The sequence below is a fragment of the Hyaena hyaena genome, unplaced genomic scaffold, assembly GCF_003009895.1.
Source record: "Hyaena hyaena isolate Hyena2069 unplaced genomic scaffold, ASM300989v1 scaffold_430, whole genome shotgun sequence".
NCBI lineage: Eukaryota > Metazoa > Chordata > Mammalia > Carnivora > Hyaenidae > Hyaena > Hyaena hyaena.
Window position 1 is genome coordinate 848,413 of NW_024081059.1, and position 20,387 is coordinate 868,799.

The following is a 20,387-nucleotide window of genomic DNA, read 5'->3' on the forward strand; positions in this document are numbered from 1 at the left end:
CCAACCGACTGAGCCACCCAGACAGCCCCCCCCCATTGTCCATAATTGACGGATGTCTTGAGAGAGGGAAAAAAAAAGTTTTGCAAAATGTCAGCTCATCTCTTTTAGTTGTTTCTCCTTTTTCTTGATTTTTGTTTCTGTTAGGTTTAGTTACCCCACATTCTTTCCAATTATTCAATCAGTTTTTGAAATAAAAACTTAAGCTTTTTTACTTTTTCTTTCCCGGGAGTATTGTTATTCTACAATCATAAATGTAATCAGATTGTTTTTAATTTTTGTTTTCATAAGAAAATTGGGATGATATTACTTTATATACTTTCAAAAGCACTAAGTGATGATGATTATTATTACTATAAATTAATATTTTCTTTTACATTTACTAAAAATAAAACTGATATTTAACAATCCACTATATTGTGACCGAGTTGTATAATAATTAACACATTAGAATATACACTCTTTAGCTAGAATATTTTCCTTTTATAAACACTACTTTACCTGATTATTGGAAGTGAGTAGATTCTTATTTTCCTTATTAAATAGTTCATGGTGCTAGGAAATGCCCCAAATTACAAGTAAATATTATTTTGTAATCACAAGTATTTATTTAAAAACCTATTTGAGTATTATGCATACCCACAAGCATACAAAGTGAGACATCCCTTTTCAGTGACAAGAGATTTTAATTTTCTGTGAAAATTTGAATTTGAAACACAATTACCTAATGTAAATATTTATGTATGGTGATTACTTTTAACTCCACAGTCATTTTTTTCTATGCAACTCAATTTCTTTTTTGTATCTAACTTTTGAATTTAATAATTCATTGCTTATTTATAGAGAACCTACTATGTGTGTAGCATCTATTTAAATGACAATATGTTTATAGACAAGAGCATTTTTCTTTTGTTCAAATTTTATTTGGTTATTATTTTAACCGTAAAAAAAGACATAAGGCTGAATCTGCAATACCACATCTTATCTGAAGTAATGAAATTCAAATAGTTAGCTTTCTAAACACTTTTACCACCTTGGATGATGGATTCTAATGAATATAGCATTTTAAAATGGCTATTCAAATAATGTGATAAAATATTTCAAATTTTATGCTGTTGACATTTTAACCGTCCTACTTTTTGTTTTGTTATAGGCTCCAAAAGGCATTGAAATTTCTTTCTTTGAGAAAATTACAATGATTATGTTAAAATTAAATATGTTTACAATACTTGTACTTATAGTTCATAACTTGTATATGCTTATATAAGTTATACATGTATGTTATAAATATGTATACAAATATGCTTATATAACCTAATATAGTTAATAATACAATAACTAATCATTATATTTTATTCATTTTTCTACCCCTAGTATATAAATAGTATATTATTATTATGATACTAATATATTATTCTGACTCACATACTATTAAATATTTCTTAAGTGAATGAATAAATATATTAATTGCATTTATTTATTGAGATTATACATGTAGAATTTAGATTTTTCTGTTCTATTTTAAAACACATTTTACTTAAAGATGTAATAATAAGAAAAATCCAAGAACAGTTTACTATAGAAACGTTCATGCTCCATATAACTTCTGACTGTAAAACTGTGCTGTTAGAGTAACAACAATTGCTAAAAATGAGGAATTAAATGGCCTAAAACCCTAAAAAGAATCTTCTAAAAGCAGCAATGTGGCCAAATTGAAGGATGTAGTTCTAGGAGAATAACTACAAATAGATGTCATAATTAACTAAGAAAATAAACAATATGGAAGAAAGTACAGGTATTTTTATAAGAAGTCTAACTTTTTCTAACTTAAAATATCTTATTTGCCTAATAAAGTTATCATAATAATAAAGATATATTAAAATAACATTAAACCCAGTCTTTAAAAGGTCAATGAATATTATTGTTTGCCTACTTATATCAGACACTGTTCTACATGCTGGAGATCAAATAGCAAACAAGAAAATATACTAGTGCATCTGAAGATAAGGCCAAGAATTCTCCCCAAAATAAACAAATATTAGAGAGATACACAATGTAAGAGAAAAGATATGACATATCTAGTAAAACAGTAGAACAAAGTCTTCAAAATCCAGTGGGAAAATGGTTTCCAATCTATAATTTATATTCAGTTAAAATTATCAGAAAAAGATGAGGGCAGCTTAAATCATACTCATATTTGCAAGGACTCAAAATTTATCTCCAGCAAAATGAAGCATTTTAGCAAAATGAGTAGTTAAAATAAGGAAGGGAAAGTTTTTAAATTCAGGTCTAAGCTTGGACAAATTAAGGTAAGATCTATATAAAACTAGTTCCAGACAAAACCTATGCAGTATATAAGATTTAGTCAAAAACTAGAAACTTCATAAAAAGCAAATATAAAAAGGTTGATCCCAATACAGTAAAAATAAACCATAATGTGTTATGATTTGGACTACTTCATGGAATGTAGGTAAAATAAGTCATTTAAAATTGAAACTGTCATGTTTTATCAGCATAACAGCAAAATCTGGAGTCCCAAAGAAGGAAATGCTATTATGGTATATGCAATGGCTTAGCCAAACTAAAAGTCTGAGGAAACAGTTATTATAAGATTACCCTCATTTCAGACACCAGTCACAAATTTGGGAGCCCTACCACACTTTTACTTCAGACCAGCCACCTAAAAATTTGAAGTTCTCAACAGCCGCCCTCATGGTAAATATTTCACTAGAATGACTTATAAAACTCAGGAAAGTGCTCTACTTACTATTATTGTTTTCTAGAATAGTGAAAGGATACAATTAAGATCTACCAAGAGAAGGGAGGAAAAAGACAGTTATGGGAGTCCAAACATGGGGCTTCTGATTGTCTCCTCCTTGTGGCCTTCTCCTGCTCCAGGCTCTGATGAGGACCGTACACACAGAGAATTGCCAAACAGAGAAGGTCACTCAAGACTTTGGTGTCCACAGTTTATTCGGATTTGGTTGCATACTGCTTGTGTGGCTGAGCCTGGGGGTTCCGGCTAATGGCTTGAGTCTTCAGGTTCTTGGCAGGTGGGGATTTATATGATGTGTCACAATGTGTCCATCATACATCACATTGTTAGACTGCAGTGGACAAAGTTTCCCTCAAACCAAGACATTCCTATCAAGCATAACCTTCCATGATCCTAGAGATATCCTCCCTGTGGCCAAGGGCAACGACCAGACTCCTCTCTGGGTAAAGTCAGTTCTTCACTACACAGCATATTACTTCTTACTGAAAACAATTACAGTTATGATAATTAGATTTTTAAAGTAGGTTTTTACTTACAAAGAGTAACAACAATAAAACAAAACCCCAAAGAAACAGAAAAACAAACAAAAACCACAGACCAATCAATCTTAGAAGACTTAACTATGAATTAAAATATAATGGAAATATTTTCTAACTTGGAAATACAAAAACTTATTTACAATACTGAGATTGTGACATCGGAAAGAAAATAGTGGAAGAGAGATGATGAAGGAAAAGACTAAGTAAAGATATCTACATTTGACAATATGGGGAGTCAAGATAAAATATCTATGAGTTTGGAAAAAGGAAGGAAAGTTTTGGTACATCATTTGAAAATGCAAATTTGATCAATGGAAACAGAGACTAACTACAACTGAATTGAGAGACATAAAAAGAGGAGTGGGGATACAGCAAGGAAGCTAGAGCTATGTATTTTAGGTAAGAGAGTGAAAAAAGAATATTTTGATAATAAATCAAAAGGTGATTCAAGTATAGTAGATAGTAAATTAGAACTGATCGTTTAAGAACTAAAAGCAACAGTAACATCTGACATTAGGGACTGGTTTCAGATTGTTTTATTATGACTTCTCTGTACTATTAGATGCTTTTAAAATCAGGTATGTAAGTTATCTTGTTAAAATTTTTCAATGAAACTTAAGAAATAGAATTTCTTTAAAAAACACTGCATGGACAAAACGTTTTTTTACATGAACTGACATAACATAGAATAAAATTTTAAAATATCATATTTAACCACCTGACTTGATGTTATCAGACAAGACTGGTAAAAATTATTATTTTATAGCCATTATAGTCAATATTTTGGTGAGCTACTTGTTCCTGAAATGGCCCATGAGAACTATTCTAGTTCAAAAATAAAGGGAAAAATTGAGCAGAGGAAATGGAAAGAGACTTTCATATTGTGATTTGATATTGTGGTTATTCTATTTAATCCTAATTTAAGAAAATTAAAGGGAAAACGTTCCTGGAATATTGGAATTATATAATTAAAAAAGAGAAAAATGATTTAAAAAAATAAGCAAGTAGAAGGAAATTTAAGTTCCCAGCTTAAGTAAAGTTAGCTTAACTACAGAATATATCATGGTTACTAAATTGAAGTGTGTAACAAAATAAAATTGGAGGGGTGCCTGGGTAGCTCAGTCAGTTGAGCATCCAATTTCAGCTCAGGTCATAATCTCATAGTTCATGGGTTCAATCCCTGTGTTGGGTTCTGTGCTGACAGCTCGGAGCCTGGAGCCTGTTTCAAATTCTGTGTCTCTCTCTCTCCTCTCTGTCCTTCCCTCTGCTGTGTGCTCGCTCTCTCTCTCTCTCTCTCTCCAAAATAAAGCAAGAAAGAGAGATATTACTTAAAAATAAAGAAAAATAAATAAAATTTGAAAAGTATATCTGAGAGATTGGCATTAAGGTTCCACTAAGAGCAAACTGTTATTGTTATTTGAAATATTGTATTACACTGTTACTATATTTATGTAGCAAAAGCATGAGGTATAGAAATCTGAAGTAAAATGTAAATGCCATATTATATACCGCTATTAAAAACATGCGTTTACCTTTTAATGATTATATCCTGGGTACCCAAAAGTTATCTCCCCAAAAACTTGTTCTATAAAAAGCATTTCAAACCCTTCAGCCAAAGAAAAAAGAGTAATTTCCCGTTAAAGAGAGTACTGTAAAATGTGTATATATTTATTCCCAGGTTTACTTTAGAATTGTATCAGTGTAATCAAACATTTTTTTCAGGGTTTCACATTCTGGGTAGAAAATAACCTTATTCTTGAGCCTCCATTTAGAATAGAGGCATAAATCCATAAAAGTTGGGAGAGAAGTTGCAGTTAGTTTCCCTAGGCCCTAGAAATTTGCTAACTCTTAAAAATAGCTCAAATACTTTCTTGAAAATGTTAGATTTTTAAAAATTGCCTTTTGAAAATCTAGGAAGCAACATAGAAGGTTGCAGAAACAACTCCTTAGATAAATAAAGAGCATGTGTTTATAAATAGATATGGAATATTGCTGCAGTGGGATATTTTTGCTAAATAGAATCTCTGAATCTGCTGTTATCCTAGTTTATTAAATTTTTACTGGAAAATATTTATTTTATCTTATTTTCTACTTAAACCTTAAAGGTGCTGAACTTGACCTTTAAAAAAATTCTTTTGTGTTCTATACCATGTTCTGTTCTAGGATGGGCTTAAAGTTAGTGAGATACATATTGGTTACATGCCACCTTTTTACAGATAGCCAAATTCTGCACTACAACTTAGATGTCAGTAGCCCACCACTCAATACGCTGTCTTTGAAAGAAGAGAGAGAGAGACAGGGAGAGACAGAGGATTGGGAGAGAGGGGAGAGAGAGAGAGAGAGAGAGAGAAGATGAAGAGGACGTGAGGGAATGGAAGAAAGTAGAGGGAAACATCAGGGAGAAAGAATTAACAACCCAGAGTGCCCTGATGCCACAAAGTCATGGTTTCCAATACTTGATTTAGCAACCCAGTTTTGCTCTGACCATGGGTAAGTCATTTATTTGTCATCAAAGTTTTCAGTACTTACAGACTCCAATGTTAGTAGATGGTGATATAGAGAACTTGCCGACCACTAGTTCTGCCTGACACAATATACTGCTAGCAAACCACCTTTCTGAGCAAGTTTATCATGAAAATAATAATAATACAATTTATGTATTATTTTCTTTGCTTATGGCCATGATTCTTTGATAATAATTTTATCTTCATTATGAAAGCAACTCAATGAAATGTGATTTTTGATGAGGGCTTTGGGACCATCATATCAGTTAATGAAATATATATTATTATTCCATTTTACAAGATGACAAAGTTGAGCTCCTAAGTACTTAATAACCTCACTTAGAATATAACACTGAAACAAGCTAAAATCATCTGGGTCCTGGCAGTTCCAGGACAATTCTAATGTTCTCATAGTTTGTTTCTGGAGCTAGGTTCCATTTATTCAACTCTCAGTACAACTCTATGCATATCACCCAATCCCCTTTCCTACCACTTGAAAGTGCCTCAATTTTCCCTCTCCTCCATTCATGTTCAAAGCCTATTTTCTGGAATAATTTGGTGGTGAATATTTAGATACAAAAGTAAATATAGTAGTTAAAATATGTTATTACATGGAGTTGCTTAGCACTTCACACACTTTATGTTGTTTACTCTTTATAACAACTTTATTAGGTAAGCTTTATCTGTTTTTTTTTTTAAATAAAAACTGAAACCCAGAATGGTTGGCTATGCTGCCAATTCATCAGATATAATAAGGATATTAGCATTTATTTCCATATATGAAATCATAAAATATTAATTTTGTGCATAATTAAAGAATATCAGCTATCAGTGAACATATAATAAAATACCTGGGGATTTGGGGGCCTTCTAGTTACCCTCAAATAATATCATTTCCATATACTTGTAAATGTAGTCTTAGAGTGAGTATAAAATTGCCGATACAGGCGTGTCCTTAAGTAGAATAAACAAAACTCTTACTCATCCCATTCCTTATACTGAATGTAATTATTAGATGATTACTTTTTAGTAATCATATTCATAACTTCTGTGGCAAATAATGGGTATGGAAAATTAGGCTATAGCTTCTCCAAATCCTCCATGAGCAACTGCCTCATTAAGCTGCATTTGTTTCTATTTTAGTGTCTATGGTGATAGTATATGTCTAAGAAATAGAACCTTTTATTGCACCAAAGATGCACATTGAGTTATAGCTATACGTTCTAAAAAGTATAGCTCTGTTAGGGAAGAATCCATATTATGTGTTTACTCATAGACTCATTCTCAGCAACTAACACTAAATCACAAAATGTCTGGCATTAAAAGAGAATTGCACATAATCATTATTAAGTATTTGGAGCAAAACACAGTTCTCATTTTCTCCTTGTCTTTAATGTCTTTTTCTACCTTTTATTTTACCAAAACCAAAATATCAATAGCTTCCCCAGCACATTTCAGATAATAAAGAAAATTGTTACATTTTATGTCCTAGCTGTTCTTTATTTCCTGTGAAGTGCTACAGAAGTTTATCGTCTCTCTGTATATTCTCATTGTGGTTAATGTTAAAATTGTTTTCTTTTCGGGCATTTGGATGGCTCAGTCCGTTAAGCATCTGCCTTTAGCTCAGGTCATGATCTCATGGTTCGTGAGTTCAAGCCCCACATGTGGATCACTGTTGTCAGCGCAGAGCTTGCTTTGGATCCTGTCTCCCTCTCTCTCTGAACCCCAACTCTAGTGTGCTCACTCTATCTTTCTGTAAAAATAAATAAACATTTAGAAAAAATGTTCTGTTTTTTATATTTACTGAGTGCCTGGAATGTTCTAAGCATCATCCATACAATGCTCAGTTGCTGCTGTTGTTTTTCAGAGAGTTAATAAATGAACACAATAGTCTCTATGTAAGTTATGGTACCTAAGCTCCAGGGTCATATTTTTAATTAATATTTCATCCTTACGTTAATCTCACATACATTACTTCATTTAGTCATTCATTTAACAAACAGAATATAATAAAGAAGACAGAGAGATAAAATGCAAGCCATAAATACTATGTGAGGGTATAGATTAGAGCATGGAAAAAAGGAAGGGACTCTAACCCAGTCAGTAATGTCACATGATAGTTTTATTAAAACATGGGAAGATATTATCCACAAAAAGGCCAGACAAAGGTAGTTCCCAGCAGAAGAAAGAACATGTATAACGGGCATGTGCATTAACAAACATAATGTCTCTGGGAAAAAAAAAAGAGAAGTAGGCAGTTTGGGTGAGTTTGAATATACACTTGTAGATGGTACTGATGAGAGATGAGAGTTTTGGTTTATCATTTAGATTTCATTTTGAAGGTAATTAAAAATGAATACCTTGAGATGTTCTAAGTGTGAAGTGAACAAACCATAGACTTTAATTTACATAAGTAATTTTTACAAATTGTTGCTCTTGGGGCACCTGGGTGACTCTGTCGGTTGAGCATCAGACTTCGGCTCAGATCATGATCTCACAGCCTGTGTGTTCGAGGCCTGCATCAGGTTCTGTGCTGACAGCTCAGTGCCTGGAGCCTGCTTCAGATTCTGTGTCCCTCTCTCGTTTTGCCCTTCCCTCATTCATGCTCGCTCTCTCTCTCTCTCTCTCTCTCTCTCATAAATAAAACATGTCTAAAACTTTCAAAGTGTTGCTCTTGAAACAGAAAAGACAGCAGAGTACAAGTGACTCACACTACCTTTTACTAGTGTAGGAAAAAGGGCCTAATTTTGACCCTACAACCTTGATAGCATTTGATTAATTGTACAGAAGCTAGTTCTCTTTCCTAATGAACTCTACATACACCCAGCCTAGGACTTGGAGTATAAAATGGAGGATAGCCAGTAGGAAGTGGAGGAATTTCAGGCCTGAATTCTGCCATGCACAAATAAGCTGGAATAGCCAATCAGCGACGATGACTCATGCTGCAGACAGGTTAACAGTTGCCACTTTACTTACACCTTACAAATCTTTTGCTGTTTCACTTTTGTTCAACCTTATCTGAACATTATCAACACATGCTGGAACATTTAGTCCCAACTTAGCTAAGGAATGTTACAAAATTACCACCATCAAACTCCTTGTCAATCTAGAATCAATTGTCAATTGTAGAAATCTACTATTTCTTTAACCTTATTTACATTCCAAAGAAAGACAGTAATAGACCATGCTTTGTTCCTTTCCCTTGAGTATGGACTGTACTTCATGACCCACTTCTAATGAATAGAATATAGCAGAAGCAAAGACATTTCACTCCAAGATTAGATTATATATATATATAACCTATATATATATAATCTATATATATATATAATCTATATATATATATATTTATTTATTTAAAAAAACCAACTATGGATTCCCATCTTAGTTCTCTCCCTTTCTGTAATATTAATCTCTAACTATGCAGAATCATCACTAGTAGCCCTATTGAGAGGCCCACATAATGAGAGAATGAAACCTCTGTCCATAAACCACATTAATGAACTTGGAAGGAGATCCACCAACCCTTAAATGCAAAGACTGCTATCTAAAATGACAGCTTGACCATAACTTCATAAGAAACCCTGGAAAAGAACCCCCAACTCAACAGCCACTCCCAGAATCTTGACCCTTATAAGGTGAGTTAATAAAGGTTTCTTGTTTTAATCTGAAAAAGTGTGGGATAGATTTTAATGCAGCAGTAGATAACTAGCATCATTTTTTGTATCTGGAAGCAGAGTGCAACCACAACTACAACCTAAACTGCAGGAATGGTCTTGAGGAGACTTTATTGAAAGCTTAGGGTACCTTGAACACACCTCTTGCAGACTTTAAGAATGGTGTAGAGTAGACCTCTCCAGAAGGTAAATAAAAATATTATTTGAAACTGGAGACAAGGAGATCTTTGTTATGTAGTAGCAGAAAGTTTAGGCGTGCCTGGTAGGGTCAGTCGGTTCAGCATCTGACTCTTGGAGTCGAGTCAAGTCATGATCTCACAGGTCCATGATAATGAGCCCTGCATCAGACTCTATGCTGACAGTGTGATGCCTACTTGGAATTCTCTCTCCTTCTCTTTCTGCCCCTTCCCCACTTGTGCTGTATCTGTCTCTCTCAAATAAATGAATGAACTTAAAACATTGAATAAAGTTTAGCAACTCTGTTGCCTACAGCTAAACGGAAAATAGAAAATGTAACTAATAAACTGGGTGATCTGGATAAGGAGATTAACAACCAGAGAAATGCCACCTGTTACTGTAGTAGTTGTTGTTTTTCTCACTTTTTTAGCGTGAAATGCAAGAGGACAAGGAAAAACTTTTGAGAAAGAATGAGGGGAAAACTGTGAAAAAGGGGGTCAAAACTTCATGATTATGCAGTTTCTCACCTTCTTTGGCAGGCAAAATATACTCATATTATGAAATTATTCTGGAGTTGGGCACCTGCGTGGCTCGGTTAAGCATCCTACTTTGGCTAAGATTAGGATCTCAGGGTTCATGAGTCCAAGTCCTGAATCAGGATTTCTGCTGTCATCACAAAGCCTGGTTTAGATCCTCTTCCTCCTATCATTGCCCATAACTCATTCTCTCCCTCCCTCTCTCTCTCTCTCTCTCTCTCTCTCCCCATCCCTCCAAATAAATACGCTTAAAAAAGAAATTATTTTGGAGAAAACATTAAATCTATGGTATGCCAAGGCAAACAGGGTATAAAGATGAAGCTGAGAGTGTGATTATAAAAATCTTTGTTAAGCCCTCAAAAAATTAAAAGTAATATCTTAGAGTACCTTTCAATAAAACAAAATCATTTCTAAAGAAATTAATGATAAACATCTTACATCCTTGCAATCAAACAACAGTGCTCCTAAGAAGCTTAAGGGTATTCTATCTCAGCAGTCTCAGCATAGCCCCAAGGTACAGAAGGGTGTAATCTAGAAGAGATATGTGGTTTTACCCTTTGTCAAGTGAACTAAAACCTAAAATCATCTAGAAGACACCCAAAATATTTTTAGACTTATATTGGAAGTACTGTCATTTTGAACTAAAATGGACAAAGTGAAGAGTCTATTCCAACACTAAAACTTTATCAGCAGGAAAAACTAATCAGACGTCAACATGTGATTGATTATACCCTTCATGAAAAAGAAAAGATCATGCTGAGACCAGAACCATGAGAACAGAGCACAGAAGGAATGCTGAAATATTTTTATAAAGGAAGCTTCCCCTGACCTACATTTCATTATTCGTTATAACTCATATAGGAGACACAGTATGAATGCATGACTCTTTCCTTCTACTTTCTAATTTTTAATAATGAATTTACTCACAAAATGCAATGATTTATGAATATTCTTCCTGTATAGCATCACATGCTTCAAATACTGCAAAGGTCTCAAGTTCTTTCATTTCTTTCAGTAATATCATTAAAATTGAGGGGTAAATATCTGTTTTAGGAGAGTTTATTGAACTTTGACATACCCTTTGAATGTTTTAATATCAAACAGCAAGTCAGAATCTTCAAAACTACTCTTGTCACGCTTTCCTCTACTCACTCTCTGCCTCTTGTCTTGGGTTTCAGCCACCTTGTTGGAAAGGGAAGATCCCTTCTTGCTGGTTGGCAATTTTGCTAAATCAGGTATCTCTGCTGATAATGATGAAACTTTAAGACTATTAGATCTGGTTTTCCACTTGAAAATGGGAATTTTGGAAATTTTCAAAACTGTTTGAAATACTGGCTTTGTTATGATTAAAAGAAAATCAGTTTTAAAATTCAAAAACAAAACAAAGCAACAGTCTTTGTTAATTCAATAGTTGGGATGATAGAGACCAAAATTAGTGATAGTACATGAAAATATTTACAAAATATTTTTTGATATTTTGTTCTTTACACATGTTGAACTAATATATATGACTAAATCTACAAATTAGATGTTCCTCTAAGTGGTTTTGATAATAGCTACATAGTAGCATTTGAATAGGAAATCAGTAAGGAATCAGGACACTTGGTGTTACTAGTGGTTTTGTTACAGCTCTGTAGCTACTATGATGTATGTACTTAACATTTCAGGCAAGACGCATTAGCACATATAGTCTCATGTGTTTCTCTCTGATGTCATTTCTATATTTGTAAGTGGACTCTACAGTCAACTCTAAAATTCTGACTCTATAGTCATAGGACTATGATTTTGACAGCTCTAATATGAACTCTAGTATCTGACCTTCTATCATTCTTGGTTTTATATTTAGTTTAAAAATTTCATAGTCAGAAACACATTATTCCTATAATGATAATCTTGCATACATTTAAAAAGGTAAAGAATTAGGGAATATTGTGACTACATACTTCCTTCATTCTATCAAAACTTATTTAAACACACTGCTAAATTCTCTGCAGACATAGTTCATATACTTTACTTTTATGTCTGACCAATACTCCAGAACTCTTCCTGATCAAAGAAGGATTACAAATAACTTTTATGTATATATAATTGAAATATTTCTGAAGAAACTCTTCCATCCATAGGATTTAGACCATTTAAAGATATTTTTAATGTTTATTTATTTTGGGGAGAGAGAAAGACTGAGTGTGAGCTGGGGAGGGGCAGAGAGAGGGGAGACACATAATCTGAGGCAGGTTCCAGGCTCTGAGCTGTCAGCACAGACCTCAATGCATGGCTTGAACTCATGGATGGTGAGAGTATGACCTGAGCTGAAATTGGACGCTCAACTGAAAGAGCCACCCAGACACCCCTAGGATTTAGACCATTTAAAACTATTTTAACATATTTTTTCTTCTAAATATCACATTTTATCAAACTTTCCTCATTATATTTTGTGGATTTAGCTGTCATTTATAAGGAATTTCCTTTTTTGTTTTTTCTTTTATTCAATTATCCCTTGATATTTTCTTTTTCTTGTTTGCTAGTTAAATAGACATAGTATTTGTTTTCTTAAATTTTTAAATACATGGATGTTACATAAAACTTGGTATTGATCTGAATAATTCTGATAAAGAAAATTCCGTAATATTCAGGAAACGAATCTGACTTTTGCAATGTTTTAAGCTACTGATTAATATTTTTTTATTGTAGGTTCAATAATACCTGTGACACTCTCTTTGCTCATAGAGAAACTTAGAGATGAAAAAAACAGACCTTAAATAAAAGAATAGGAGATTCTTATTAGTGATATTGAACATCTTTTCATGTGTCTCATGGTCATCTATTGGCTTTCTTTGGAGAAATGTCTAGTAAAGTCTTTTACTAGCTTTTTAATTATATATTTGGTGTGTTTTTTGTTTTGTTTTGTTTTTTTTGGTGTTTATATGTATAAGTTCTTTTTTTATTTTGAATATTAACCCTTTAGTGGATGTATAATTTTCAATTATCTTAATCCCATTCAATTGGGTGCCTTTTCATTTTGTTAATAGTTTCCTTTGCTGTGCAGAAGCTGTTTATTTTGATTTAACCTTAATAGTTTATTTGTTTCCTTGTCTTGGGAGACATATCCAGAAAAAAAATGTTACAACATCTGTCAAAAAAATTACTGTCTATATTACATTTAGATCTTTAACCCATTTGTTATTTAATGGGTTAAATGTATCATGTAATAAAGTGGTCCAGTTTCTTTCTTTTGAATGTTGCTGTCCTGTTTTCCCAACACCATTTGTTGAAGATACTGTCTTTTTACCTTTGGATATTCTTTCCTGATTTGTCAAATATTAATTGACCATATAAGTATGGGTTTATTTCTGGCATCTCTATTCTGTTATATCAATCAATATGTCTATTTTTGTGCCAGAACCATACTATTTTGATTATATTTTTGCAGTATATCTTGAGATCTGGAATTATGATACCTTCAGGGGTTTTTTTCCCCTCAAGTTTGCTTTGGCTATTCAGAGTCTTTTGTGGTTTCATACAAATTTTAGGATTATTTTTTCTAGATCTGTAAAAAATGCTATTGAATTTTGATAAAGATTGCACTGAATCTATAGATTGCTTTGTGTAACATGGACATTTTAAAAATATTATTCTTCCAATCTATTAGCATGGAATATCTTTCCATTTGTTTGTGTTGTCTTCAATTTTTTTCATCAGTGTTTTATAGTTTTCAGACTACAGGTCTTTCGCCTCCATGGTTAAGTTTATTTCTAGGTATTTTATTATTTTTGGTGATACTGTAAATGGAAATGTTTTCTTAGTTTCTCTTTCTGCTACTTTGTTCTTACTATATAGAAAACACTACCAACTTCTGAGTATTAATTTTGTATCCTGAATTACAAAATTTCCTGAATTTATTGATCACTTCTAGTAGTTTTTGGTACAATCTTTAGATTTTTCTATGTAGTTTCATGCCATTGCAATTAGTGACAGTTTAACTTCTTCATTACCAATATGAATACCCCATTTCTTTTTCTTGCCTGATTGCTCTAACTAGGGCTTCCAGTACTAAGTTGAATAAATGTGGTGAGAGTGGACATCCTTATCTTGTTCTTGGTCTTAGAAGAAAAGTTGTCAGTTTTTCACCATTGAACATGATGTTAGCTGTGGGATTTTCATATATAACCTTAATTATGTTGAGATATACCCTAGAAATCCATTTGTTGAGAGTTTTTAATCATGAAGAGATGCTAAATTTTGTCAAGCATCTATTGAGATGATCATGATTTTTATCCTTCATTTTGTTAATGTGGTAAACACAATGAGATATCACCTTGCACATGTTAAAATGGTTAGAATAAAAAAGAGAAGAACTAACAAGTGTTGGAGAGGACGTGGAGAAAAAGGAATCCTCAAACACTTTTGTTGGAAATGTAAATGGATACACCCACTGTGGAAAAAAAAAGAATGTTCCTCAGACAATTAGAAATAGAAACATGATATGATCCAATAAAGTCCACTACTGAGTATTTACCCAAAGAAAATAAAAACACTAATTAAAAAAGACACATGCACCCCTATATTTATTATATCACTATTTATAATAGCCACAATATGGATGCAACCTAAGTGTTCACTGACAGACAAGTGGATAAGGAAGACATTGTATATACACACAACTGAATATTATGCATTCTTTAAAAAGGGTGAACTGTACCACTTATGACCACATGGATGGACCTAGAAGGTATTATGCAAGGTGTAATAAGTCAGATTGAGAAAGAAATATACCTAAATATGAATTCATTTATATGTGGAATCTAAAAAAATAAACAAATAAAAAACAGAATCAGACCTATAAATACAGAGGAAAAACTGATGATTGCCAGAAAGGAAGGGAGTGGGTAAATGGGAAAAATGGTTGAATAGGAGTGGAAGATACAGGTTTCTCATCTTTGGAATGAATAAGTCAAAGGAATAAAAGCACAGCATAGGGAATATAGTCAGTAGTATTCTAATAGCATTGTATGGTGACAGATGGCAGCCACACTTGTGGTGACCAAACCATAACATATAGAGAAGTTCAATCACTATGTTTTACATCAGAAACTAATATAATACTGTGTGTCAACTATATTCAAATTTTAAAAATTTAAGACAAAAGGGATTCTGAAAGACAAGTATCATGAAATAATTCTTAAAATCCACAAATCCTGAATGTCTCATGACAACACCCAAATTCAGAGTGCTATGAAGGGAATCTGCAAGCATATTACTGTGGTAATGAGAGAAGGAGTAGAGGCTCAGACAGTTGGTCTTCAACTAAGGAACATAGTGAATAAGGCAAAAATGAACATCTATGTGTTGCAATAAATAATATCCTTTAAACTTAAAATAATTTATTTAATTCTAAGGCCATGACCTTTTAAACCTACATTTAAATAAACAATTTAATATTTAAATAATTTAAATAAACAAATTTAAATAAACAAATATTTGTCCTTCCAGAATATCCAGAAAACACTTGCTGATCCTAAAGGTAAACATTACCACATGGTTTAGCCCAGGATAAGATAGTTAATCTGCTTTCCAAACTCATGAATAAGTTCATGGAATAGGAAATGACTATGACATTATTTGATGAATATTCTTTGCTTTCATAAGTCCACCTTTGATGTTACATCTAGAATATCAGACACATTATGCTACTGCTAAAAATTCATTCATAACATGTATGTCCAATATTTTAAATATGCATTCTAATATAATAGTTTCAATATGAATTTCAAATAGCTTTTATTAGATGGCAATAATCCTTCTAGACAGTATGAGCATAGATTCTTAGAGTCTAAAATTTTATTTCATGTTATTTCATTCAGCATATTTAATCAATTGCATATCCTTTTAAAAGTTAATAGACATAATATTTTCCTTCAGCTACACCAGATAATCATTGATTTTGTTTTCTATTCTATGCAAATAATAAGCAGGAAAGTAGACTTTTGGAAAATATGTGAAGCTATATTATTTATGAAGCTTTATTATTTATGTTTTGAGAGAGAGAGTGGGAACAAGCAAGGGAGGGGCAAAGAGAGAGGGAGAGAGAATCTCAAGCAGACCACCTGCTTGTCAGCACAGACCCCCATGAGGGACTCAATTTCACGAAGTGCAAAATCAAGACCTGAGCAAAAATCAAGAATTGGACACTTAGCTGATGCATCACCCAGGCATCCCAGGAAATCTTCAAAGTATGGAAGCAGATTATGTATGGCTTTGACAAATTAAGGTGATGCCCACATGAAGCAATACATTTTCAAAGAGGAATTAATTAGTACATACATTATCAGGCCATAAAAACCTCAGGTAATCTCCCTCTGAAATAATCTTTTTTGTCACTAAGCATTGAATGAGACACATGTTTTCCTAATTATAATTCTAAATATACTTTTGTCTTAATTCTTCTTTGTATGTGACAACTCAGTTTGGATGAGAAAAGATAACTCCAGTTTCTTCTTGTGGCTCTTCTTTTCAATGCTGTCTGTTTGGATGGAGGGGCTTCCTGATGACTCACTGAGAGTCAGTGGGGAAATAAGAGAGAGAGAAAGAGAGAGAGAGAGAGAGAGAGAGAGGAGGAAGGAAGGGAAGAAAAAAATGAAAACCTTGAGCTGGAAATATCCTACTGATGTTTGGATAGCAAGTTGGGGAAGAGGTTGAAAAAGACCAAAAGAAAACTTCAAACTAATAAGAACATGCTTTCATATTTGCAGGCATAGAAAAATCATTCCTTCCGCCTAAAGCATCACAAGTCATTATATTCTGTTTGTACTCTCTGGTCGAGATAATTATATGGTGTTTTACTTTCAATATTTTGTGTTATAAAACACCATATATTTTTTCAAAGTACAAATCATTAAAATATCAAGATTGTTTTTCAAATTACACTGTTCCAGATTAGATATCATGTCTCATCTTTTCCACTTGAAGTATCAACATGCAAACCTCTAGTTATTATTCTTTTTCTTTTTGCTATGCTTTATTGTAATGCAAACATATATATGCTAAGCATATGCAACTGTAACCCATCTCCTTTATCTCAACGGTATGCAGAAAAGCAATGAAAATAATAAGAAAAACAAGAAAATAATACAGAACATACTGTATTATTAATGCTAAACCATGGAGAGGATACTGAGACTTTTGATTAATAAATAGCCCAATGTATTTCATAAACGTTTGTTGTGACAATACATAAATTATTAGTGTCATGTTTAATCAAAAACCATATACCAGATTTTTATATTAAAAGAGTAGTTGACTAATGAAGAAGATGGTGAATGTGTGTTCACTGAGATTCCAGGTTGGATTTTTAATTATCCTTTAAAGAAAGATGCCAGAAAGTCATCTGGAATCAATACATCTAACCCCTTGGTTTTGTATGATCCCATTGGAATCACATGGGAGAAATCCTTAAAGGATTAAATAAAATCTGAGCTCCTGGAAATAACTTCTGAAACATGAGTACTGAGATTAGTATCATTTAGGAGGATAAAGAGATAACTTTATAGTCCAAGAAGGAGTCCAGAAGGAGAGATTTGCCCATAACCACAAAGGAGAATAAGAAACATAAATTATTTTGAGGGGCTTTGAAATGGTATTTCCTTTCTTAATAATAATACTGCTGAATCACATAAGGCACTGCCCCAAGAATGAAAGGCTAAAACTACCAATAACTGCATCCTACCTCAAAAGTTGTCACCAAAGCAACTACCTAACTCACTAGTGTATAAATTATCCAGAGCTTTGTTCAATGTGTGTACTTCTGACTTAGCTTACATAAACTACCCAATAGAATATGTTTGGGAGTGCTTCCCTTCACAGCTACCATAAAAGGAATTAGACCTACTTTTGACACATCCTGCAAGATATCCATAAATTCTATATAAATCATAGAAATGAAGAAAGGTGAGGAAGGAAGGAGATAAGAGAAAGAGAGAGAAAGGAAGGGATATTCTTGAGTGTGCTTTACTGAAGTTAAATGGGATCAATTAGGACAGAAAGGTGGCAAAGTAGTTTTTTCTAAGAGAGAAGCCATAGAAATAGAAAATTTTAGCCTTAGGTATGATTACTTCTTAAATCTAGTGTAAGGAGTGAGTAGGGTCCAAGACCATGAGGAATGAAACATGTAGTATAGAGAATCTCACTTATATGCACAGATCTTGCAAGTTATATTCATTCAGATTCTAAATCTATTTATTAAATTGGTAGTAAGCCTTATTATCATTCTAATGAAATAGGAAACACTTTATTTTGTGTTTTTTGCAGTAAGGAACTGAATTTTTAAAAACATTTAAGATTTTATTATTAAACAACGACATACAGTTGTCATTGGGTATTAGTATTATAAGAAGAAAATATGCCCTATAGATTTTTTCATTAACATTAGAAAACTATGATTCATATACAGGCACTGTACTTAAAAATAGATCCATTCTCAAGAGATTAATTAGAAAAAGATCATGACACATCCTGTATGTCTCCTAAAACATGAAAGTATCCCTTCGTCCTATATAATTAAGTCTTTAAATAGAGTTAGGGACACCAGGGTGTCTCAATTGTTTAAGCTCCTGACTTCAACTTGGGTCATGATCTCACGGTGCATGAGTTACAGCCACGTGGGGTTCCACGCTGATGAAACAGAACCTACTAGGGATTCTCTTTTTCTCTCCCTCTGCCTCTGTCCCTTCCCCACACATGCTATCATTCTCTCTCTTTCTCAAAAGAAATAAACTTTGAAAATAAATAAATAAACAAATAAGGTTAAATCAATTAATTGCTAAAATCAATTTAATTGCTAATAGACAGGGATTTGGAAATCCATGCTTGAACTTCTAGTTTAAATATGACATTTTAAAATGTCCTATGTACTTTTGAAACTCATTATTAGTATAGAATATCTGCACCTACATATATTGTAATATCTGTTTCTTAACATCTGTGGACATGATTAACACAAACTCATCATCAGTAGTAGATTTTAGAATTAAATATCGTCATATGAAGGTATTGCTATTAGCTCGTTTTTCACTTGCTGAAAGACACAGAATTTTAATTAAAAATCAACCTTATCCAGGCATAGCTGCATTTCTTTCAGAGAGAAAGCAGGTGGAAAGATTTGGCAGCTATATAAATAAGATATATTCTAAAAGTTGTGCCTTTTTTCCCCCCACACACAAAATTCCTCACAGAAATATGTAGACCTCATTTTTTATTAGTGTATAAAAGAAAAAAAATCCCTTTGTCTTAGAAAATTCACTGTCACATATATTGGTATTTTTACTACCTTAATAAAACCTAGGGATTTATTTTAAAGAACATCACATTATAGATTTTTCCTTGAGAAAATGCAACAGTGAGCTTTAGTTAAACAAAGAATTATGTCTCTTCATTTCAAATAAATTTAGTTTAAATATAGTATTTGAAATATAAGTTTAGGCAGAATTTTAATTAGCGAATAAGCCCTGGGATGTACTTCTCAGTACTGCTGAGTGTTTTGAGTCTCTACTTTCAGACACACTCAGTATTAATTTTAGCATGAATAGCAACCTTGTCTTTCATGCTTTTTTAAAGTCAAAGAGATGAGATTATTGTTTAATCTAGTTATTTTATATTAACTCTCTGTTACCTGGATATTATGAGCTGATCCAGAAGTTCAGAAAGATCCAGTACTGCATCTGAAAAACTTCCAAGTTAAAAGGGAATTGGAACATGAAGTTGCTAGGAGATAGTTGGTTACTTGGGCAACACATCTCTGTATCCAGGGAAGTAGCTAAGATATTAAGCATGGCCTTTGTTTAAATTCATATGGTGTATTACAAAGACATGGTGTTAGTAAAAGACAATAGTATTAGCAGCTCTGTTAATTATGTCATATGCTAATAACTACAAACTTTTATTAAACATCCATTACATACCTGGTGCTGTGCTAAGTCTGTATTTACTTTCTTCTTAAGCATTCACAACAGCCTATGTTTTCTACATTTTATAATGAGGAAAATGAGACTTCAAATTTTTAAGCAATGTGCTTAAACAACACTCAGCTTGGAAATGACACAGGAGGAGGCCTGTGGCCTGATGAGGAACTGATGCAGGCCTTTTCATGTCTAGAGTTCAAATATTTACTAAATGACAGTTATTCTAGT

General features: G+C 32.8%; 1 long non-coding RNA gene across 1 annotated transcript; it reads right to left on the reverse strand.

The window, feature by feature from the left end:
* Window positions 1–2,952: 2,952 nt before the first annotated feature.
* On the reverse strand, window positions 2,953–19,931 carry LOC120245575. Its single transcript, XR_005531827.1, has 2 exons — window positions 19,871–19,931; window positions 2,953–3,255 (listed from the first exon to the last, which is right to left on the reverse strand). It is a non-coding gene; the product is annotated as an uncharacterized LOC120245575 (long non-coding RNA).
* Between the last annotated feature and the right edge of the window lie 456 nt (window positions 19,932–20,387).